The sequence below is a fragment of the Mugil cephalus genome, chromosome 15 (assembly GCF_022458985.1).
Source record: "Mugil cephalus isolate CIBA_MC_2020 chromosome 15, CIBA_Mcephalus_1.1, whole genome shotgun sequence".
NCBI lineage: Eukaryota > Metazoa > Chordata > Actinopteri > Mugiliformes > Mugilidae > Mugil > Mugil cephalus.
Genome location: NC_061784.1, coordinates 8483519 through 8508392, shown reverse-complemented (window position 1 = coordinate 8508392; position 24874 = coordinate 8483519). Strand labels below are relative to the sequence as shown.

Below are 24874 nucleotides of genomic sequence, written 5' to 3'. Positions count from 1 at the left end.
GACAGTAGACGTTAATGAGATTAAATTTAAGAGCAAATTACGGGATCAAATGTTCTTTTATTGATGTGCGCCAAGATCACTGTGATCTCCACTGGACCGCAGATAAATCCATATCCTACAGACACTTTATTTAGCTTGACCCCCTCCTTATATTTAAGCCTTCCCCTTCGAGTCTTAGCAGCTAATGCACACTGGGCTTCACTTATGGTGAAGGGTCACTCTGGTGCTACAATAAAACAAGAGCCTAAGCTGTCCTTTGCCAGTTCAGGATTTGTGGATGGGTTAGGATGAAATATATATATATAAATATGTCAGGTTTATTAATAAGAGAGGGTCCACCGGCCGTGTTTGGTGGGGCGGACCTAAAAAAATCAAACTTAGCGTCCCAATGAACTACTTAAAGGAATACTACAAACGGATTTTGTGAGAGTGGTCTGGTGCATGTGTAGATAAAACTGTGCCTAATCAGCTCTCATTGGTCACATTCTGTGAGTGAATGGAGGGTCCGATGGAGTGAGCCGTCGACACGCGATGAATATAAAAACCTTTGCAGTGGCCGCTAACTACTGACAGCACGTAACTGACAAACTGAACCGATCAGTGTAATTAGCTCCGAATTTAAATTTCACAGTGGAAGACATGTTCTGGCCTGAAGAATACAGGAGGAAATGCTGCATTTGTAAAGATGAAACTTCTTTCACACGTTTGGGTTTGGTGACAGGTGAGAAAACTGCAGGGGCACGGGTCATGGGCCTTGGTTGTCACCGCTCAGACTACTTGTGGTTTTCTATCTAAGCAGAGATTAATTGCAATTAATTACCTTCATCTGGCGGCCCAGGTGTAATCAGTGCCTGATTAAGTAGCTAGAATGAGAACCAGCACGGCTCTGGAGCCCGAAGACCACAACTGAACTTGCCGTTTGCAGCGTGGTGATTTAAATTAGGAGCCAGGGGATGGAGAAGATCAAATTTTGCAGGCTGTTGCTTTGAAATTTATCAGTTTCTCTTTACTATAACCAAGAGGAGCGCATTAATCGTGAGCCTAGAGGCGAAAACCACAAAGCCAAGGTTTGAAATGGGCAGGAAATGAGTCTGTCCTCCCTCAGTCAGCCACCGACTACTGAATAAGACAGACAAGGCCCCAACTGCAAGAGGCGCATGCGTTGGCTGTAATGTAGGATATAAGGTTTACTATGCTGTCTCTGCGGAAAATTTAGAAAAGTGATCAGGAGAGTCGCACAAAATAAAAAAAAAATACACACAAAGCCAAATGCTAACACCTATTCTACTGTGGTTGGGAGGTGAATGCAGGCACACATCATGCTCCCGTACCTTGTCATCCTTAGCTGTGGAGGCTGATACAGGTAAAGTGCAGTAATCAATTTGCTCTACTGGCAGGAGTGCTCCTTTAGAATACTAATCAGCCCTCGGCCCTCCCCTCTTCCCTCGTTCCTGCCACCGCTCCACCGTGGGCCCCTCCGCCTTTCTCCTTCCTCGTTCACCTTTCTCATGACTTGACACCCCCACCTCCCCCCACCCCCCAGTGCCCCAGACCTGACCAAATGCTAAAGGAGGGCGGGCTGTCTTCTGCACAGATAACTGCTGCCACTAATCAAGCCTACGTGCACCGGGGCGTGGGATTAAAAGAGCTTGCACAGCTTGACTTAGGCACCGAATGGTGTTAGTGCGCGCACGCACGCATGCACACGCGCACGCGCAAGCAAACACACACACGCACGCACACACACACACACACACACGAGATCAAAATAAAAACCTATAGGGAAGCCAGCAGCATCTTGTCCTAGAAACGCTCACATACACACAAGCCTCTGACGAGCAAACAACACAACAAGGTCAACTTAAAAGCTGATGTTAGGTGAACATTCTCAGGCTATGAAAGAACACACACAAGAAGATTAGATCTAAATTTACTCCGCCAGTCAAAACGGGACTCGGTGGTGAGCCACCCATCTCTATCTCTCAGAACACATGTCACGCAGGGAGCTGCAGTGTTGTGCGCATCTAAAGCGAAGAAGAGGAACAAACTCGACTGTGAATTGACAGGGCCTTAATTCCCGTTCGTTTTTCATTTGGAGAAATGGCTTACAATGGTGGTGGTGGTGGTGGTGGTGTGGGGGGGGGTTCTCTACACCATATCAAACACGTACTGGAGTTGCCTGGAGGCTGTAACAAAGCATTCTAGGTGTTACACTATACACATGCGCACACACACACACACACACACATATATATATATATATATGCTACGGGCAAGTGTGTGTGTCAGAAAGAGAGACAACGCCACCCTATGTATCAGCAGGGATATTTCATTATGTACATAACGAGTGCCATTAATCGCTCTTAACAAGAGGACACAACCTCACCTTGGCAGTCTCACACGCACAGCAGGAAGGTGGGGGGGGGGGTTTGGGGGCGGGAAATATCTATAGTGCGCACAGAAATTAGAATTCACCACACTCAAGGACCCGCCGCCTCTTTTTGACCGGCCACGGCGCGGGGCGCAGCGCAGGGCGCGCGGGCCCCATGCACGCGCCCATGCACGCACGCACAGGGAGGAGGAAAGGCAGCAGTCATATAAGAGGCTGCTTGTTTGGTAGACAGGTAGAAAACACATTAAAAAGTAAAAAGGAGAGAAGAAGAAGAGGAGGAGGAGGGGAAGAGAGGAAATAAATATATAAATACAAAAGCGGGGTGGTGGCGGAGGGGTGGGGACTGCCGCAGTGGCATTTGCCAGCAGGGGCTCGTGCCCTTGACATACTGACACGGGTGCAAAAGGGAGGGGGGGTGGAGGGGAGGGGGCTGTCATGTGACACTCTTGTTGTCATTCGCCCGATCACCTGCCTGCCTGGACACCTGGCATAGGCCCTCCTCCACCCCACCATCTCAATGTCTCGCCCACCTTAGCGTGACCTCATCCTCCGCTGACCTGACGCCGTTGCCCCCCCCCCCCCCCCCCACCCCCCAACCCTACCCACCTCCCCGCTCCATTCCCCTCCGCCTATCTGCAGCACGCACCCCATCCGCCCCACCCCTTGCGCTCTGCCTCTCTCCCCCCCCCCCCCCCCCCCCCACCTCTCCTTCCCCCGTGGCTGTGCAGCAAGGTCAGGCGGGTCACCGTGTCCTCATCTGTAATCCGCTGCCATTCGTCAGCAGCCCCGGCCCAGGCTGGAGGAGAGAGAGGAGAGGGAGGAGAGGGAGGAGAGGCAGGCGCTCCGACGAGGGGAGAATGCCCAATTAGGCAGCTGTCACACACACGCACACACACACACAGCTCAGCACAACAGAGCAGGAGAGAGGAAGAGAGGGAGGGCGGGAGGCTGCAGAATCAGCCTACTGTCCACAGACAGAGGGACGGTGGTGGCGGGGGGGGGGTGTACATGAATGCTTTCAGCTGTGAATGTCTGTGTATTGTTTTGGTGTGTGTGTGTGTGTGTGTGTGGAGCAGTTGGAGGGGGTCAGCTACAGTTTAGACATGTATGACTGCTATCTGAGGCATGTCAACAGGAGGGGACTTTTGAGGACGCAATTTTCTGGCAACTATTCTTATCTCAAAACCAAACGAGTTGCTGAGTATTCTGTTGAGTAGCCCTCTTATCTGCAACCTCAGGATTGATGAGACGATCAGGGAAGAAGTGGCCGGGCGCTACCAGGGACAGAAACAACATTAAAAAAAAAAATAGAAAGAAAAACAACACACACACACACACACATACACACACACGGGGCAATCTCTGGCCATTTAAACAAATCCAAAGGCTGGGTCAACACGTGCCCAGCCAGTGGACTACGGACCGGAGAGGCAGTGCCACACTCAAATCTTTTACAGTCACAGACTAGCAGCACATATCAAATGGGTGACAAATATCCCATAATTGGATCATTCATCACCAGCGAACACATCTGTTTTGAGTAATGGGAAAACTAATCAGCAAAAATGATACGGAGACGACTCCACGCCAGACACCAGGAAGATTTATGCCAGAGCGATTCAGGACTCAAGCCTGTACCTATTGATTGTTTAGTCTAAATGATTTTTCGTTTAATCAAAAGAAAGAGTCAAAATGGTACTATGCCAGCTGGGTGATGAACAGGTGTGATGGAACGCCCTGCGGGCTGAGGCACAGCATTTTTTTTTTTTGTTGTTGTTGTTTTTTTTTTACTGGTAGGACTAGATTCTTTCTGCAGTCTATTTTTCCTTCGTTTCAACTTAAATGTCAAAGTTCATCAGGGTTCAGTGGAGCTTCAAATCCAGCTTTGAGTGGTTAGTGTTCAAAAGGATTGCGTCACAAGTGCAAGGGACACTTATCCGGTAAATCCCGTCTGAGTAGAAAGTACAGTTCACAGGGACTTAGGCTAGATGTCAGACAGGCTGGATACATATGTTCCTCTTCCCGAGAGGAAGATTTTCACATGTCTACAGGAGTCTGGGGCGAGCCGATCTCCTTGTCAACCTACAAGCATACAAAATGGAAGGGAGGCCTATGCTGACTGAAGGAAATTGTTCGGCTACGTTAATATAGTTGAAGCATGCACAGGAGATAAACACTGAAATCCCCTGAGCAACTCTCCACTGAAAGGGTGCCATTTGAATGTCAATTTATTATTCATGACTTGAAGCGACTTCTTTCAACCTATTCTCATTTCCTATCTGTATGATGTGACAACATTTATTGCTTACAACCAGCACCATTTTTTTTAACTTTTTTTTTGTCATTCAGTAACAAATAGCGCAACAGGCAATTAGAAAACACTAATTACGTTTCAGCTAGTCGTCCCAGTAATGCTGTTAGATGATTGTTCAAAATCTCTCTTGGTCCTGGACAGGCCGGTCCCGGGTGTGATTGTTGTATGAGTTTAACGTAAGGTGGAGGGGGGTACCTTTCTGTATTTCCACAGTTGTCTTATTGTTCTTAGGTCTAAATTTGTCCGGAGCTGGAGGGCGTGTGAACTGTGGGACATCTGGAGAGCTGGGTTCAGTCACCAAGGCCAAGCTAGCTGTTGACAGTTAAGTTAATCCCTCCAAATGTCTTGTTTTCTAATCGCACACATAAGAGACTGGAGGATTTTGAGGAGTTTGAAGGCATCTTTGACACAGTTGGACAGGGCAACAACTCTAACAAGTATTGTAATCTATCTCTCTCTCACTCTACTTTAATTTTACAATCAGCATTAAGCTATTCAAATATTACACAGGTTCAATTATTATTTTTTTTTATTTATTTCAAGCATGTGCAACAGTAGGGTGTCAGAAAAATATTAAAGAATTTCCAATCTGTGGGGGAAAATTATGGAGGAAAATGAATATAGAGATCAATGAATATATATATATACATAATTTAACCAAAGACTTTTCGACCCCCCCTGCAGTACCTCCGTGGACCCCCTGTTGAACACCTATGATCTATACCAATCAAATTTGGTATTTCACTGTGTTATTTTGTTGCAAAGTAAATAAATGTAATCCTAAACTTTGGATCACAATAACAGAGAAAAAAAAACAAGACTGACACTATATGATACAATCAGTCAAATGAGGACAGTTACTGTTAAAGTCCCTGAAAAATTCCTATCAAAGTCCACACACTCACTACAAGTCTCCCCGGGTATATTTGAGTCATTTCTGTCAGCGGTATCACTGGGCAACTCCACCCATCTCTGTGATTGTTATTATAATGACTCAGTGTTTTGTCGGCCAGTTCTTGCTCCGTTCTTCTAGCACTGAAAGTACCTAAAGTGCTCCCAAAGTCTAAAGATTGTAATCTGTGATGTCATATTGATGCATAGCCTGAAGCGGCTCCATTAGCGGCCTGGGAGACTGACTCTGTGGACTCATACGATGTCTGACTGTACTTTTACATCTACGAGGAAATTTAGATGACGGTGGGGCTATTAGTTCTGTTCCAGAAAACATACCCTTATCTCCATCCAAAAATCCTCCTCCATTACATTCACCTTGTACTTCTCTTCCTGCAGCTGTATATTGATGTGAAGTAACAGATGAGGAGGTTGTTCTCATTTCTACCTATGGATGATAAAAGCGGGTCTAGTCCGGGGGAATAACATACGCTCTGAAGGTTACATTCAGTTGTATAAAATTATGAATGAACTGTGTTTATAATGGGACGTTTTATTGAGAAAATCCTCCCCGTTTTCTCAGCCGCACAGAGATCAGAGTTCGGCTATACTAGACACTAGTGTACGCTGCCAAAAACATTGACTTGAACCTCAGGCTGAGCCCCCCCACACCCTACTCCCACCCCCACCCGGCTGCCCTAAGTGCTACGCTGATATGTACAGCTGTGTGCTGTTGTAGGACAAGACATTATTCTCACACAGCGTAATGGGCACCGCAAGCCGATACTTGATTGACCATGGAGCGAACACATGAGGACAGTGTAAACAAAAAGCGCACAAGCTAGCCAGCTCGATGATCTTAAGTATATCTGACACTCTATTGATGATATTCAGCAATGGGATCGGTTTTGTTTGTTATGGCAGAACATCGTACAACAAAAAGGGGCTTTGCTTTTAATATTAAAAGTTGTAATTGACACATTTTTTTTCATTTTTTACTTTTTTAATCTGTCATCTATCAACCATCTACCCGACGGCAGATTAAACACAGTCCTTATTGTGAACTGTTCCTAATAAAACCACAAACAAATCATTTTAAAAATCCACGGGTTACCATACCACACAATCCTTCTGGGAAAAAAAATACTTTTTTTATCCTTTATCCTTCTTTACCTATCAAAGAATAGCGTACATGTCACAAGAAAACACTCATACAACTGATATTAGTCTTGTTTCGCGATACATTATTGGCAGCCCACACTGCTCGTTTTCTGTATTCTATAATAACTATTTGCCATTGTAGTCAAACAGAAACCGTTGAATGGACCTGCGCTTTTTGCACCGTGACATGTCAAAATGTTAAGTGTGAAAAGGGCCAAGAGCCAACCCCCCCCCCGCCCCGCTGATGTTCGGGAACACACTGTACACACTGTAGCGCAACTGTGTCGGTGCAGGTTCTTAACACAACAGAGGAACCGAGTCGGAGCTGCTCACATTCACGTAGCAGATGCTCTGCCGCGCACAATACGAGCAACAATTCAAAACACTGAACGCCTGCCTGTGTGACCACAGGTCTACTTCCTATTTGCAACCACCTGCTGATGCACTCCAATTGGCTTGTACCGCAGCGCGCGCTCTCTGCTCTCTGCGGTGAGGGCTGATTGGCCCAAAAGAAAAGGTGAAATTCGCTAAAGCTAGAAACTCCCTTTTAACTCCACTTCACAACCGAAGAGCACTCACCACTGGTTCACTGTCCCTTTAAATAACTTTAAGACCTTTTTTTTCTCTTCTCTACCTCCCTCCCCTGAGGTTTATCACTGTGACTCTTCTCTCTCTTCCACCCCCCCCCCCCTCTCTTTCTTTCGCTCTCTCACACATACACACAAACGCTGGCTGTATGTGTGGCTGGCAACTACAAAGCAGTTAGCCAAGCATCTCTTGGCTCTGCGCGGAGAGAATAAGACACTCTCATTACTGCCCTTAAAAAGCTCCTGCCCTCACAAAATCCGCTGTAGACCCAGACACCGGCGCCGAAAGTCACAGGAAAGACTCGAGGAGTTAAAGGCTACTTTCATTCTTACAGCTCAATTCACATGTGCATGTCTGTGGTTGATGGTTTCTGCCCCCCTCCCTCCCACCTCCCTCCCCATTCCCCTTTCCTGTTCCTCTTTAATGTCACAGGGCTGGCTCATATGACCTTGAGCAGCAGCGTTGGCACGGCAAGAGCGAGAGCTGCCTCGCCTGCGGGCGCCCTTGAACTGGATCTGCAAGACAAAAAAAAAAAAAAGAAAAGAAAAAGGAAAAAAAAAGGAAAAAAAAAACCCTTCATGCAGCCTGATAGACATCTCAGCCCTCCTCCTAGCGCCCACCCCAACCCCACCACCCCGCCCCGCCCCCGCACCTATCCTCCCCCCTTTCTCCTCAGCTCTTTTATTCAATCTACGCCACTCCTTATCTGTTCCCCCTGGTGGGAAGAGATTTATCAGGATGCTGTATCTTTAACCTCTCTATCAGACTGAGATAGAAACAGAATTTCAAAATGTCTGACCGGCGTGCACAGATTTATTTTTAAACTACCTCCTCCTCCTCCTCCTCCCTATCCTCCGTCATGCACAAGCCCCGTGCCATTTCAGGAGAGGGGGTAGGTGGGTGGGTGGGTGTTTGAAGGGGGGGCGGGCGGGCGCTTTATAGAACACACCTGTGTGATGAGACGGTCATCAACTCCAAGAGGTGCTGTTTACGTACGAGGAAATACCAGACTGTTTTCCTCCTTGCGCCGCTCGGAGCCACTGGCACACAGTGACCTGTAGCTTCAAAACAAATATCCCGGCCTCCGCTCCAAGGATGAGCGTCGGCCCACCGGCCAATCAGAGCTTCTCTGACTTAGAAAGGCGGCGGTGACTCAAGACCCAGCGTTTTGACGGGCTGATGATGAGCTGCCAGGTCCCAGTGAAGACCTCTGCTTTTTCTTAAGTAAAGACCGAGGTCCAAAGTCCAAAGTCTGCCTCTGCACGGTCAAACTCTGCTTTTCCCTCAAAGCCGAGCACGGCCTACTGTAACAACACAAAGAAGGGTTTTATCGGCAGGCAAACATTACAGCACCCTCCTTGCAACTGAGACTTAGGCCACCGAGGTTCAAGTAAAAGAGTAAATATTTGCACTGCCCCGTCAGAAGCAATGTGTTCAATACTGGCTGTTTAAAATTTCATAAAAGGCCTTTTCTTTCCAGCTAAGTCGCACACACTATAACACAGTGTGGGGTGTGCGTGTGTGAGGACCAAATGGGAGGTTTGGACACTGGGAGACCGGCCCTCCTCCCAGCCCCCCCACCGGTTCACTTCATGCCTGACCTTTCCAAACTGTAATGTTATCACATGTCATATGCAGGCCTGCTGGAAACCATCTGCTAAAAGCACTGTGGTGGCTTCCTGTCACCAAAAAAACACAAACAAAACACGGCCAAAGTGGCCTAGTACTGGTTCGGACTGGCTTACCAGCGTGTCTCACCTTCACACACGCACACACACACACGTACGCGCGCAACGCGCAGACACCCCCTCGGAGGTTGTTGTTGAGCGACATGAGCCATGAGCACTCTCCTCAATTAGCGTTAAGGGGCTTTCGTGCGAGAGACGTGAAGTTCTGGGGCTAAGAATAACAGTAGGCAGGTCTGCTTCCCGGCAGCGGCAGAGCTCGGGAGCTGTGGCACTGCAGAGAGCCGGGCGTGCAGACTAACACGGAGCCTCGCCGCTAATCCGATCCCCCGCCATGTTTAGCCCCACCTCAGGATATTATGTTATGTTTGTTACTGTGACACCTTTAGCTAATAAGGCTGTTTTTACATGGAGCGAAACCAATATGATTAACATTAGCTAATACAGGAAGGAAGAAGAAGCTCCCCGCACGTTAAGGGAGAGGGGTGCTCATTTGCTCGCATGAAAAACCAAATATCCTGTTTTTGTATCAAGGAGATGGGCGTGCTGAAACCGCCCGTCCCTGCGCAGAATAGCCAAAAAGCAGACTCAGTTGTGGAGGCACCACAGTGTCCTGAGAGATTCATTACAGGCAGATTTGTTCCACATAGTGAAATATGAGTGAGCTCCACTGCCTGAAAATTGCATTGCTCCCATAAGCGGACCCCGATGCCAGAATAAGCCTCGATTTTCAGTTCTAAAGGTCCTACCACAGTACAACAGCCACAGCAATTATTTGTGAGGAGGAGATCAAACCCAGTGTTTATCCCGCTTTGTCTGTCTGAGACCAGTGGGAAGACACAAAGGGTATAAAACAGCCGGCGACAGCACAGGCAACTGTGAAATCAATATCAAAAATATATGGTGGCAGTGGATAATTCCTTCCCTACAGCTTGAGGCCAATTTGTCAAAAAAAAAAAAAAAAAAAAAAAAGAACACACATGAGCAAAATTTACCCTCCAATAAGTCTTTATTGTAATGAAACATCAGCGCTCGGTCTGGTTTCGACAGCTCTGGGCAGACGTTGCTTTGAGAAGTTCACCCCGAATGAATTAACCAATCGATTTTACTAAATGCAAATGATCAATTCAGGTGCCCGGCTTTGTCACTGCAGCCGAAATAATCGTGTGCGCCCACTCACTTCTAAAACCGCGGCTGAACTCGGTACAGTAAATAACCTGACCTGAATAAAGTCAAGCAAATCCGAGAGAAAGCGGGCTATATTTAGCAAACATCAACCCATATGTCAGAGAAAGAGAAACGTGAAGAGATCCTTTATTTAAAAGCACGCGTGACTCGGGCTTTGAGCTTGTCAGGTCTGACTGCGGTAATCAAACGCTATTACTGGAGACCGAGAGGGGAGGAGAGGAACTTATATGAGGTGGCAGTGCTTCAGAGACCCCGGCGCTACTGTAAAGGCTTATACGATGTGGTTTTCTTTTTGTTTTTTTTTTTGAAGTGCGGGACTGTGGAGTGAGGAGAGACCTCAGCGCTCTGCTTGGGGCGTATAATCTATGGTTCATTTGCAGCTTTTCTCCCCGGTATGACAAGCCGTTTACAAGACGTAGCCTCTGCTGCTGACCCAGTTCTGAGTGGCTGCGTCTCGCGACAAGGCCCTGCCTCCCCATCAGGCCCTGCTCCTCGTCTAACTGACGATAACACCGCCACCCTCTGCCTCCGTGAACTGTGGGAAAAAAAAATAGGTCGCCCTGACCCACTTTTCTTCTTTTTTCTTTTTTTCCCTCCCCTCCCTAAGATCGTGCAAGGAGTTCTGCAGAGCATGATCGAGGGAGACAGTAAAAGGGAGACGGAGAGAAACAAAGGGAAGAGAAGAAGTTCAAAAAGGCAGACTCTGGGGCTCTGATCGGTCCCTGCATTTCGGCGATGCTTTCTTGTGGCCTTTGTGGCCCGTATCAGCTGGCTCGCTGCATGTTCGGCAAAATCGCTCCTACGCCTTGATACAACAACTGCTCCTTAGGTTGAACGCCATCCACAAGTCCACCTCTCAGGTCCCGAATCTCCTCCCACCGTTGGCCATTATCTCGCGGCTTTCTCAGAATGCTAAATGGGATCCCGTGCCTTATTTAAACACAGACGTACGCGCTGCTTTTCCGCTGTCATCCAACACCCGTGAGGGTTTGACATGTCACCCAGCCCTGAAAAATTACGAGCCGTTCTTGGCCAGGAGAGGTATCGCTGCGCTAACTGAGCCAGGAGCTGCCCTAATGCCTGGTAGCATGACACTGGCTCCTTCTGAATGCCCCTGCGTTGGATGGGACAGCTCATGATGTATCCGAGATCACGCACAGAGCTCTCATGCAACCCCTTCCCTCATTAAGCCGCGCTCACTCATGCATCGCTTTTGTAATCCCTCCATACATTAACCATGGCCCTCCTCGACAACAGCCGGGAGTGTCATTCATTTAGAAAACAGACAGTTTTTTGTTTTTTTTTCTTTCTGCAACCGCCTTTGTATCAGTATTGGATTCCCGTTTGAAGCCATTGTGAAATACCTAATCAACGCGCACCTTTGACGACTAATTTAAATATTAATGCGCCTGCCAAAAATCATCATTCGTCACTCACCTACCTCGGTGTCGCTTAGCAACCTTTGTTTGGCTTCTGTTCAAGAGCTATATTTGCAGGAGCGAGACTGACATTTAATTATTACCTTTTTAAAAACCTCTTACCTTTAAAGAAACTTCCTGAACTGAACGACTCCACTTCAACTATACTGTGCTACCTCTTTTTTTTTTTTTTTATTGCAGCACTGAGCCTCTCCCTTATTTGTGAATCACGGTGATTTTACACGTTGGAGCTCTTTAAAAACCACAGCATGGCCCACGCAAGCGAATGTTTTCTAAATCTGGTTACACGCGCGTCTCACAAACACACTGTCAAATACCTCCGCGAACATTAGCCTTACGCCGAGCGCACCCCCGGTTTCACACAGTTTGCCCTTACAGGAACATTAGTCCCAGCGACTACACGTGTTTGTGTATGTACTCATTTGCATCAGCCACAGTTTGACACTTTAAAAACCAGAGGAGGCCTGACCTGCCACTAAACTCTCACCAGCTCGGCGCGCAAGCCCCCGCGTGCTAATGGTGACCCAGTGCACACAGATACGTTGGTGCCTCCGAGACGAGCCATGAAGTCAGCTGCTCCACTTTCCTGTGCTGCCAGACCCGCTGCAAAAAAAATGGTGTTATGGTGTATCCTTCTATGTGAGAAGTGCACGAATTCTAACAAGAGGCAAAGAGAAAATGGCTGTTGTAGGGGGGAGAGAAAACAAAATAAATTAAAAAAAAAAAAACTAGAATAGGGTGTCAGGTCTCTTTATTCGGCAGGGGTTGGTGGAGGTTCCAGTTCCCGTTAAAGGGGTGGATGTAGGTCAAGCCCTGCCTCTTCGTAAGCACCAAGGTCAACGCTGAATGGAAGGGAAGGTGGCTTAGGGAGAAAGAGGCCCTGGATAAACCACATTCGTCTGGCTCTTGTGCCAGCACTAGCCCTAGACGTGTAAACACAGTTACACAAGCACACATCTCCTCTATGATAACCTGAGGTGCAGGTGTGAGAAAAAAAAAAAAAAAAATGATGATTACGTACATTACACAGGCTTTACTGTAACTTCCATTGCCTTTTGTAATCCAAACTTACATTGACATGCGAGTTAGAGACAAACATGCTGAGCTGCTGTCTCTGGGCATAATGGAGTTACACAAGACTACAAGAGGATTGGCTGAGGGTGGAAAATCAACCCAAATTATACAAGTTCACAGCCCTCTTATGTGTGTGTGTGTGACCTAAAGGTTTATCCAGGCGGGCCATAATTGATGTCTGATTTTAAATGTCACCTCCTGGCAGGTGATCACCTTTATTTAAGTTGTGTCTAACAAGACGATTCTGCACTGCACTTAATCAGGAAAAGCTTCTCAGCATTTGGGACCACAGGGGAGAGCACCGAGGTACCAGAATTTAAGGGATTAACACACTCCAGGGGATTGTTTCTGATTAAAAAAAAAAAAAAAAAGGAAGAAGACGAAGCCAAACAAATGCTGCATTAAAATGTCAATATCGGTCAAAGAATTGAGGGTATGCAAAAGTAAAATTGGCCTCACAGTATTTCTGCAGGACACAACAACTCCAAACACAACCAAGAGTCACAAAGAACCATTTTCAATCCACAAATGTAGCAAGGAGACTTGTAGCCCTGCAGAGGATGGAAGAATCTCAGAAACAGAACACGCATTTAAATCCTTTATTTTCGTCTAATTACTCGCTCATTCTGTAGGTAACTGAAGACATTGTTTTTGGAAGCATCGTAGTTTACTTTTAATGTCTAAATCTTTACTCTGCGCAGCACCGCCTGCTCAGTAATAGATGCAGGACACGTACTCTGGATCTGGATCAGTCCTATACTAGAATCTCATCATTGTCTGACCTGACAAACCGAAGCCTATGGAAGCTAATGGAAACAATCTTGTACAAGGATCAGTTCAAATATGGAGTCTCTGTGTATTTTCTAATAACACCACAGTGAGACAAAAAAAAAAAAAACACAGCATATGAGAATGCGTGACACAGTTTTTATGAAAACAGGATGGTATTATATGGCACTTCATAAGTCTGTCCCAGATCCCATGAGTAGTTTGAATTTCTTCTATGTAAGAAATCCTTATATTGAGTTTCTTGATATGGAGACAACAAAAAGTTGTTTTTCTTTTACTGAACATTTACTCTGAGTTAGTTTGAACCATCGACCGTATAAATTTGGACAACACGTGTTATTTTTTTTACAACTTTCCCGGTCATGAGAAACAGGACGTTTTTCGTACTAGCTGCCAGTATGTCACATCCAGTTTCTATGGCGTAAAATAGCTAAAAAAAAGTATCAACATTATATTAGCTACTTAAAATTACAGAAACTATTCTAGAAAAAGTCCAACCCACTAACACGGAGGAGGTGGAGCTTATGGCCTATACCACAGCCAGTCACTAGGGGGAGCTCTACTGGCTTTGGCTTCACTTTTGAGGAGCATTTCTGCCGCTCATCTTTATACTGACTACGTTTTGTACTAACTGACACCATGTCAAAGAAGCTACTGGTATTGCTGCCTTAAAACATAAAAATATGGCTAATTTGCCTGCCTGTTAAGTTCTGGTGTTTACACTTAAAGCTCTAAACACAAACGTCCTGGAAATATTTGCAAGTGCACATTGGTTGGTTCTGCTGTTGTCATTTTAGTATAAAATAATAATTATGAAAATCATTTAATAAACTGAAAAATACTTGCTTTTTTCTTCAATTTTTATTTTTATTTGGCTTCATTCATATGATATATAATGTTCCAAGGTTGCGCACTGTGGCTAACAACTAATCTAGGGATAAGTCGAATAGCTTATGGGCAGGTAGATACTAGACTGCCTTTTGTTAATCTGGTCTGCAAATGCTTGATCAGATAACAACCATGCTTTCTTGTGTCTAAGGCACAGGGACTATGGAAAAAAAAACATGTTATGACAAAAGAGCAATATCTTACACAACACTTCATGCTAAGAAGACTATCTGAGATTTCGGGAAAAGATAACACCGGCCTTATTTCCTGTCATTATCTGCATTAAATGGAAACATGGCATCATTGAGAAAATCGAAAGAGCTGAGGAAAACGATGAAAATCCAGCTGTAGCATAAGAGCAGAACATTCTGAAAAGCAAAAAAAGTGTCTATGCAGATCGTTTGTCTAAGGTTTATTAATGCGGTTTTAACAAAGTGGGCTGGGATCCTGATTTACTCAGCCATATGGTAAACATATCCAGGGGGCAGAAATGTTAACGTACTAGCATAAAAATACTCCGAAGCGCAGACAGTAGCTCGCTCTAAAGTGAGACAGTGAGCCAGTGCGGTTTAAACAGCGGGACAGCTGTAGGGAGTGAGTGAAGGCAACTGCAATAACACAAACCCTAGCAGCCAGCTCACTCTGGACATGAATCACTCTGGACGTGAAACCACCTTTCCCCCCTGACATACGCTGGTATCGGTGATCGGGAATCGAGGAGATGACTAAACCCGCTGAGTTCGTCACCGCAGTCAGGCTGAGTGGAAACTTGTGGCCGGGCCGGTCTTAAATTCAGATAAGGGCAGAGGTCGCTGGGGCCGCACTGCTGGGTCTGACACGACCCCGACCCAGTTTGACCTTGGAGCGATTACCCAATTGAATGACGGGCCCTGCAGCTACGCGCCGGCCTGTGGCGGGTGTCTCCACCCCCTCACCCTACTAGACATACAAGGTCGGGAGAGAGGATAGGGGGTGAGGCTGGGTGAAGGGTGTCACATGATTGGATCTCCTTCTGGAGAGTTACTTAAAAAGCCTCCTCAGCAATCAGGTCAAGGTCACGCTCTAGCCTTAATGCCAAAGGAAAAGAGAGAAGTCTGCGAGTGTGTGTGTGTGGGGAAGAGTGCACAAATAGAGAGGAGCGGGAGGAGGGGGGACTACGTACTCCATGACTACATATTCAGCAGTGCCGGGTCCTTGATAACTTGAAAACACAAGTTATGATTCTATTAGCTGTATTAATCTTCCTGCTTAGTGGACACTTTTATTCAAAGTCACTTACATGATTATCACTCTTGCACATCTCTTTCCATTTCTGCAGCTGGATATTTACTGGCGGAATCCAGGTTAATTGCCTTTGCTCAAGGGCAGCGGGTGAGCAGAGTATGAGCCAGCAATCTTCTGGTCACCAGTCCATTTTCCCTAAGTAATAGGTCATATGGCTGCCTCAAGTCATCAGCCCAGCGCTCTCCATCTCCTCTCAAATGGCCTCCCCGCTACCAGGAGCCTTCTAACACGGTTATGAAAAAGCTGTGCTTCTGAACCACCAGCCTTTCGGTCTGTTTACCCGGCTGTTGTGAGCACTGTAGTGAATAATGCCACCTCACTAATGGATTTACAAGTGGGCTGGAGGTTCACAAAAGGACAGAATGTTTCAGAAATTCAAGAGACCACTTCCAGTGAAGGCGGGAGACTGGGGTTATGCCAAGTGTCCTTTGTGGTGTGGGAGTGCATTCATTTTTCATTTGGAGATGTGCTACTTATTTCACCGCGTTCCACAAAAAAATACATTTAGGGCGCAATGAGTCGTTTATGTACTCATTGACAAATTTAAAATGGAGCGAAGGCAGCATGTATAATGTCAGAGCCATTAGAAGGCTGGTCTTTATGCGTCTCTAATGGGGTATGATTACAAATATCTACCTCGGAATAACGCACAAAAAATAAATAAATAAAATAAAAAGGAATTTCTTAGAAACCTGAATAATGTGCTGCAGATCTGTCTGAACTCACATAGCTTCAACTCTCCATGGCCACCCGCACAGGTCCCTTGTTGCCCAGCAACAATTCATCTCATCACTAGAAGCCAAAAAGTTACACAATTACAGTTCAAGCCAAAAGAGGATTTTGGGTATGCAGCACGTAACATCGCTCAGGAAATTATATCCATGCTCTATAGCGGGGAGTCTTCACTGTTTTTCAGGCCTAGGACCCCGAAACTGAAGGAGAGATTAAGTAGGGCCCCCCTACCAACTATATGTGTTCAATATTAAAATTGGCCTACTAGTGCTATTTATAAATACACATTATTATCATCATTTTGCATTAAAATATTAAGCTATTCAAAAGCTATTTTTTTTATTTCAAACATGTGTAACAGTAGGGTGGCCGTGTAACGGACATAAACATAAGCATACCTATATACAGTATATCATGCACTGTTAGCTTCTCTTCTGCTAATATTGCAGCGTGCGCCTGGGATTTCACTGGGAATCGAATAGGCTCTCAGCCAATTGCGGGGAACCAGACACAGTCAGCGTGTAACATGCGGCCTCGTGATTGGCTCAGCAGTGATGGGGCGGGGCCTACGGTGTACAGGAGGCTCAGATTGACAGGTCTCTGCTAGCGTGGCGTTACACGCGCCACGTGTGTAGCTCCTGTATCGCTGAATGAGAGAAGTGCTGACTGAAAGATAACATCTTCTACCTCCATTTATCCCTTTACTGAAACCTACTGGATTCATGTTAACGTTTATTTAAAGAAATTTAAATTTGGGGGGGAAATTTAAAAAAAATGTCCGGCCTGTTGAAGACCTCTGCTCTACAAGATGAGAGTTGGAATGAAGGAGGAAGTGGGAAAACCCCAGTTCTTGCATTTTCTATCCATCCCGCAAAGCCAAGCATTGCGAAAGTGTACAAGTGTTCACTGGGTTACAGTAAAAAAAACCTAAAAAAAAAAAAACAGAAAAACATCAAGGCTGCACGCAAATCCAAGTTCGAAGGTGCGAGAATTTTCCCCAACTTCATCCTCTTTCGCAATAAAACCCACCTCAGAGGCACGACCTCGAAGCATATAGCGCATACGCATCGCCCGCTCCCTCTCTCCCTCCCTCGTTCCCTCCCTCTCGCGTCGTCCCGTGCAATATATCCATCATTCATTCATAAATTCTGAAAACTCCTCTTTAGTTAATTGCCTGGGAAAATTTAATTTCAAACGAAAGCTTTTAAAAGAGAAAGATATAATTAAGTTGCAGGGATCTCTCTGCCCCCTCCTTGTTCAGAGGGGCCGAGGGGACATGTGCTGCGAGCTGTGCTGCTCTGCACCGCACTGCTCCGTGTCAGGGAAGTCATACACCCATGTTTAAAGCAGAACGTTACGTAAAGCCTCCCCCTCTGCACAGGCTTACTGCACCAGACGCTGTGTCCTTGCCTGGGCTGCTCAAGGTTCCCTAAAGGACAGGCTGCTAAGAAGTTGGGAAGGACGGGGCCCTGCGATAGCCTCCAAAAAGAGAGGGAGGGCGGGAGGGGGCGGCGGTTGAGGGGGTGGGGGGAGAGCTGCTGCCTGTGACAGCCTTGGACTTTGAATTCAGCGCCAGACAGGCTCATGCATCAATCCCTCAACTTACAAAGACAAGCCACTAACCTTGACGAGGCCAGGGACTCTTCAGGAATGAGTGGCATTTTCACTTAGCCCCAGCTTCTCCCCTGCACACATAACCTGGTTAAAATAAGACACAGTTGAATAACAGTCAGCCTCAGTCTCTGGACTTTTGTGGCCCACTGTTCAAACCCTTAGGCTCCTCAGACCACGCCAGGGACCTTCGCTGTAATAGATTTTAGAGGCGGCATAAATAGCATTTAGTACACAAGGTGCAGTGGCCTTGTCTGATGCCTGTCAGAAGCTATTTGAGTGAGGCATGACGGAGGCTCACGTGAATCCATGTTTGCAATGAAGCTTGAGATCAACAGCTACATTATCGCAGACTTAATCACGCGTATCCTCTAACTGTTGCGGCTTAACAATCCCAACAAAGGCTATGATAAGTATCTGCCGCACGCATCCCGTGTATTCCTCTGTATGAAAACAAGGCAGACGTTCCCCATCACATGCGCACGCAGGCCGATGCCTCCTATCTGCGAGCGTCTGTCCTCATTCCCCTTGCAGCCCGCCCACTCTATCACGCCTGTGACATTGGCCTGCTTGTGGCAAAGCAGAGACTTTCCCCTCGTCTGACTGCAGCATCCTGGCTGCACTCTCGCCACAATGGTAGAGAAACCTTCCTACTGCACCTCTACAGCCTCAGGGCAGCAGCTCTGCTATAGGAGCAGGAGAGGCACACAGAGACAGGAGAGGAGGAGAGGGGAGGAGGAGGAGGAGGGGAGGGGAGGTGGATGGAGGGACGGAGTCAGTTCCACTCCACTCCTCGGCTGCGACCGCACCAACCCGGCCAGTAAAAGAGTCAGCTCCTCTCACATCACCCAAGAGGCCTGCGACTCCACGGCACGCATCAGAGGGGAGCGGGTGGAGATTTTGGTGCTGAGCTGGTAGCTTTGTTGCCACGGCACGAGCTGATTCGATGCCGTTTCCCTGCTCGGCCTCATTGATCGGCACAGTTAGGCTTCCACAGCTGTTGTTTTCTGAAAGGGGCCGATGTTTCACGTGGGCGCCGCGCAATTTATCTGACCCGCGATATCTCGCTCTTTCAGCCTCCGTCCCATTTAGCGAACAATTCCAGCAAAGTCTAAATAATTCACAGCAACTGCAATCAGCAGCGATCAATCGGGGAGGAGGGGGGGGGATAATTGAAGGGCCATGCCGTCGCGCCAAGGCCAAGGTGAAGGCGGAGGGGTGGAGCTGGAGGTGAGGGTGGAGGGGGAGGAGGTGGGAGGGGAGTCATTCAACAGATGAGCGCTGGCTGGTATAGCTTGCAGGGGTTGCAGAGGAGGAGTCAATCTTTCTTGCACACATTTCGTCATTCCACCCTGCATCCAGGAGGCAAAGGCTGTAAAGCAGCATTTAGCCGTTCCTGCCTTGTCATCAAAATGAGCCCCATTGACTTTGGTTGCATTCTTGTCATGACAGCAGCGCCGAGTGATTGTCTCTGGATGAGATGGTGGCTGTATGACTGAGAGGGCTCGCTAAAACACTAGCAGCGGGAATACACCAAAAACGCACACACCATAATATCACTTTAACTTATGAAGTGTTTTCTGGTGTAGTTTCACTCAGTAAGCATTCTAGTGGCAGAGTATTCTGACGGAATAATCTAAAAACAACGCTCAGATCACGAAAGAACTAATGTTTCCGTGCCCCCGTTTATGCATCTGCTAAACGAACTTACGCTTGGCTTGGAGCAGCGCCGCTCCGGTTGGAGTTTCAGTGTCTGAATCTAATATTTTTATTACATTTTCTTGGCATGAGTTGATGCACCGGTCTGTTTATGTTTACACTTTAATCACTCAAGCTGTGACATTTTAGCCTAGTGTTCATCATAACTATTCCAAGACAGCTTCTTTTCCAATTTTATGCAGTCTGGCCCCGTTGAGGTATCCAGAAGTGATAGCGAGAGCGTGGGTATGTGAAATCCAGCGAGAGATAAGAGGTACGGAGGACAAGGACTAACACCCTCTAATAGTGAGGGAGTGAAAACCGATCAACGCCGACTTTTGTCTTGTTAATTTGAGATAAATGTTTCAATCCCGCTGTGAAATTTACAACATAATTATTGCGGCGTAAATCTCTGTCCAATAACAGCAGCGCTACTGACTATTATCATTAGAGTGTCTACTGAATAAACAAACAGCAAACGGAACAATAAATGATTTGGCTTAATGCATGCTCCACGCCAATATTATGGAGCCCAAACAATTAGAGAAATGAGCTTGTGGCCCAAAGGTCTCTGGTATGAATCCTCAGTGGGCTGACAAAGTATGGGCCGGTAAGTAGATGAGAAATGCACCTCTATTCCTCAACATCTACTGTCAAAGTGCCCTTGAACAATGTTCGGTGGCCAACAGCACAAGTGCTGGGCATCTCCCAGGTCTATAATAAATCAAAAACTCTGCAGTAAATGCATGACACTTGTTCTGGAAGATTGCACATTAGTTTGGGCTTGTTTTTTTTTTTTATTCTTGTTTTTTTTTTTTTTTTTATTCCGCTGAGTATCTGAGCAATCAAAAAGCAGAATGCCACCCTCCATTTCGTCTGCCCTGTGTCTCATGCTATTGTGAGTGACAGATTTACAAACAGTGAGGTTTGAGCTGGCACAGTGGTAGCAGTTGGAGAGGATGTCTGTAGAGGGGGGGCCCCGGGCAGGCGCTCCTGTATCCGTGGCATCATCTTGTATAAACAAAATAATAATAATAATAAAAAAAAAGATGCTACATTACATCACATTATTTAAAGGAGAAAACAAAGTCAAAAAGTAGCACTGAGCAGTGCCATTGTGTAATCACTTGCTTCAAAAGAGATGTGCAGCACACACCTGCATAAGCGCGACCGCACACACATATCAAAACATGTCACTTTCATGCAGCAGCAGCAGCAGCAGCGTTCAGATGGCAGATAAGATTTCTCGTAATGAAAGGAGGCCAGCGGACAAGGGAGAAAAAGTGCAGAGTACAGTCTTGTGACTGTTCAGCAGCCTCGACATCATTTGCATTTGGCCATTTGAATGTCCTCTGGTTCTGTTGCAGGCTACTGCACATCACTCAACAGCAGCTCCCTGGACAATAGCAGATGGCTCAGTCAAATCAAGCTAAATCCAATACAGAGGATCCTTTGAGTTACAGCGCACAGGCAAGACCACTCAAACAAAAGTACTTCAAAGGCGCAACTCTGAAAGTTGGGTCATAAATGTGGAGGTTTTGGTTATCTGCGCTCAGAGGACGAGCTGAACTACCTTGAACATCTTGTGTAAGTTCAGGTCAAATAATTAAGCAGCTTAAATGTTTGACAAAAGAAAGGCTAAAAGGCAGACCCCCAGACACACACAGTGTTTAGAAGGCTTTTAAAAAGTAAAGACTGTTCTTCGCGTTGCTTGAGATGGTAAGCGCAAATGACAGTGGTTCTATGAGGGGCAGCACATTGACCAAATCTGTATTTAAGTCTTCTGTTACGACACACAAACACATTGCTTCAGGGACACTTTGCAAATTGCCCTTTGACAACCCGAACTGAAGGTGTACTCTGCCCTCTTTCCTGTAACTCGCAGAAAAACTTTTGCCCCCAACCTTTTACCTCCACACCGATCCAAAGTCCAACGATCGGGTGTTTCAGAAAAGAGGAACACCTACACGTAGGCCAGTCAAAATGCTTCCCTGGCACTCGGGGAAAGAAAAAAACAACAAAAAAAAAACAAAACACGGAAGTCTTTGGAATCTATCAAAACATATCTGAGATGATGACACAGTGATGTGACAGGCTGCAACCGACCAACTGTGTATTTGGTCTGAAGACTGAACTGGTATGCATCCAGGGAGACCGGGCAGTGGACATACTCAGAGGTGCGTTAGGTAATAAGACAAAACTAAATGACTATTAATTAGGATTATTAAAAAAAAAAGAAAAAAATGTGAACCAAGATCACAGCTCTTCACAGCGTTCTAAGGGCCGAATGTTGCCTTGCCTTGCAGAATTGTTGTAGCAACATTGCTATGAAACAATTAACAAACTTCGCCCACGCTGTGTTTATTGTATGTGCTCATGGGCTAGTGCCACCGTCCCTGTCCCTGTCCCCCCTCCCACCCCCACCCCCCTGCCAAGCGCTACTGCAACCACAGCCACACCAGTGCTAAACAAACTCTTCTAACAGCACCATTTCAGACCCAGAGCATGTGTCACCAGATAGCCCCACGCTCCAGGAGAAAGCTGTTGTCTAGACACCCTGAGAAAACCTCATTTGTGATTCAACTTATAACAATTTGGATGCTTTTCGAGGCCTGGAGGGGGGTTCATTCAAACCCTTCAAGATGTGTTCAAGGAGCAGCACCGGGTGACTGGAATTCACAGACTCTTGCCACTGTAACGCGTTTCCCATTGGTGCTGCTAAAACTACTGCGAGACTGTGAGGGATATGAGGCTGTGTGCCGTTTCTGGTCCAACGTGATCAACTGTACTGCGCGTAGTAACGTTACAAGTAGGAGCGCCACGGCAGAAAGAGAGCAGGCTACTGTTATTAAACGCACCTAAATGGCTGGGCTGACATCGGCCATTCAGTGTTGGTATGGTCGGACAGGGTGACAGTAGCGGTACAGTAGCCGAAAATCCACTTAGACAATTAGCCGGAGTGTTTGGTCAGATTCAGAGGCGGTAGGCGCGCACACAGTGGTAATTAATAACGGCAATTCAGCAACATTTACAGGGAGATGTCTCCACTGTAGGCCAGATTTACAGATCATAATGCCGCCGTGGAAAACAAGAGGCCACCGCTATGATTAAAAGGACCGTGGGCTGAAAGGGGAGCAGCGCACACAGCCCAGGTTTATTCTCCACTTCTTCGTTATGCAGCGTTTTCAGCGCTATATCCATATGCGCCTCTGGCCGCCGTGCGACACGCAAACAACCTTTCCCACCCCTCGCTCGACAAAATAACACATAATCTACTACAAGGCTCGCCATATGCGCGTCCGTGTTTTTTTTTTTTTTTTTCTTCTATTCCCCAGCCCAGCGATAATAGCCACCAATAATAAGAAATCAGACATGACAGCGCGTTCGTCTACGGAACGCAGATCCCCTACCTGCGTTGTCCACCCCACAGTCAGCCGGAGAGGCGCATCGTTATTATTCGACAGGAGCAAGGCAAAATCCAATGAAAACGGTCGCGACACTTTTGGCAGGAAACAGAAATGGCGAGGCAGCCTTTAAAAAATAAAAAATAAAAAATGAAAATTTAGTCCGTAAAAATGCCTCGGTTTTTCTATTTTATTATTATTGTTATTATTATTTGCGCTGCGACTGAGAGCGAGCGGAGGTGAGGAGCGTTTGTCTGTGGGAATTGTTTATTCTCGGAGTCCCCTCGCTGTGGAGAAGTGAGCGGAGACAGCCACACTCCTCCTCCTCTGACTGCCGCTGACACCACCCTTAAAGGAACAAGCCTTCACTCTGCTGCCGCCGCCGCCGCTGCTGCTGCTGCTGCTGCCCACACACTGCCAGGAAGAGCACTGTCTATCTCCTAATACTGCATCTAAAGGCACAATTAATGCGTCTTATGGTCGCATGCGAATCACTGACTGACATATGTTTGGGGTCCTGCTAAAATGCATCCAGCGTTTCATTTGTTAGGTTAAAGTACCCTGTTTTTACAGCTGTATTTTTATTTTGTCTCTGCTACACCGCTTATTTGAGATTTACATTACTAATTACAATCATTTTCTACAAAAGGTCACGTTTATTGGCATTTACATGTGCCCGCCACTCATTCCACGCTGATATTTGGCCTGCATATTGGGGTAAAAACAACAACAATAATAACAATATAAAGACTATAAAATAAAAGATATTACTTGACATGTTGCAAGTTTTTATTTTTGCACGTTTGAAATTCATTGTTTTCTATTTTTGACATGATGAAATCACTAGAAGTGGAGAGGACCGGTACTTGTTGAAAAGGCTGAGAGAAAGTGGGTTGCATGATGGGAAATGTAGGACTCGGTGTTTCTGGGGCTTATAACTTAAAATCCGAGTAAAGCTGCAGTATTAAGTTACAGGAGCGTCCCTTCAGGAGTACATATTTAAGGGTCTGAAATGTCTTATCCGCACTGGTAAAAAAAAAAGAACAATTTGTACACTGTTTCGTCACATGATGTTTACTGGATATATGCATTATTTGCAAAACTTTGTGTGTGGGTGCTGAAACGTGGAAAATAGTTTTTATTTACCTTAAAGCATAACATTGATAATAACCCATATGTGAGGTAGACTATAACCCAGCATTGCAGTTACGAGGAGATGAGAATATGAAGTGAACCTTTAACCCACTCCTGCTTCGTTAAATTAAGTAGTTGATCCAATATTTACCCAGAGGCTGAGCTGAAAACTGCTCAAATTGGGCTGTTTTGTAGGGTTTTATAATTGAGGATAATCCTGGACTCATGTATTGTTGTTTTGCAGTAATGGCTGTTTCCCTTTTTTCGATCCAAACGAAAATGGTGAGGACTATATGTGATTCAGTCTGCGGCGGTTAGGGCCCTGTGCACACACATGTTTTGTTTTATAATGAACCGCCAGTTCCAGATTAATGGGCAGGCGGGAGTCAAAAACCTTGATGGAGGATCCACAGTAATTCCTTAATCTGTCTCCCTTCCAACAAAGGCCGGGTTAATAAAATGCCCTTTCAGTTAAATGAAGAATTAAGCAAGAAGCGCCCCAATCCACCTTTTAGTTAGCATCTCTAAACAAATCACTCAGCTTCTCCTTGGATGAGCTCCAGGATATGAGACTTAAAAGAATATATCTGCCACATTACTGA

At 46.2% G+C, this 24874-nt stretch overlaps 1 protein-coding gene across 2 annotated transcripts in view; it reads right to left on the bottom strand.

The window, feature by feature from the left end:
- nrip1b (nuclear receptor interacting protein 1b) overlaps positions 1–23530 on the bottom strand; it is a 36331-nt gene extending 12801 nt beyond the window's left edge. The window contains exon 1 of one of the 2 annotated variants that reach the window (XM_047606801.1): positions 18049–23530. The gene's annotated coding sequence lies outside the window, so the exon portion shown is untranslated. The remainder of the gene's footprint in view (positions 1–18048) is intronic. The other variant, XM_047606800.1, reaches the window with a different exon arrangement.
- Between the last annotated feature and the right edge of the window lie 1344 nt (positions 23531–24874).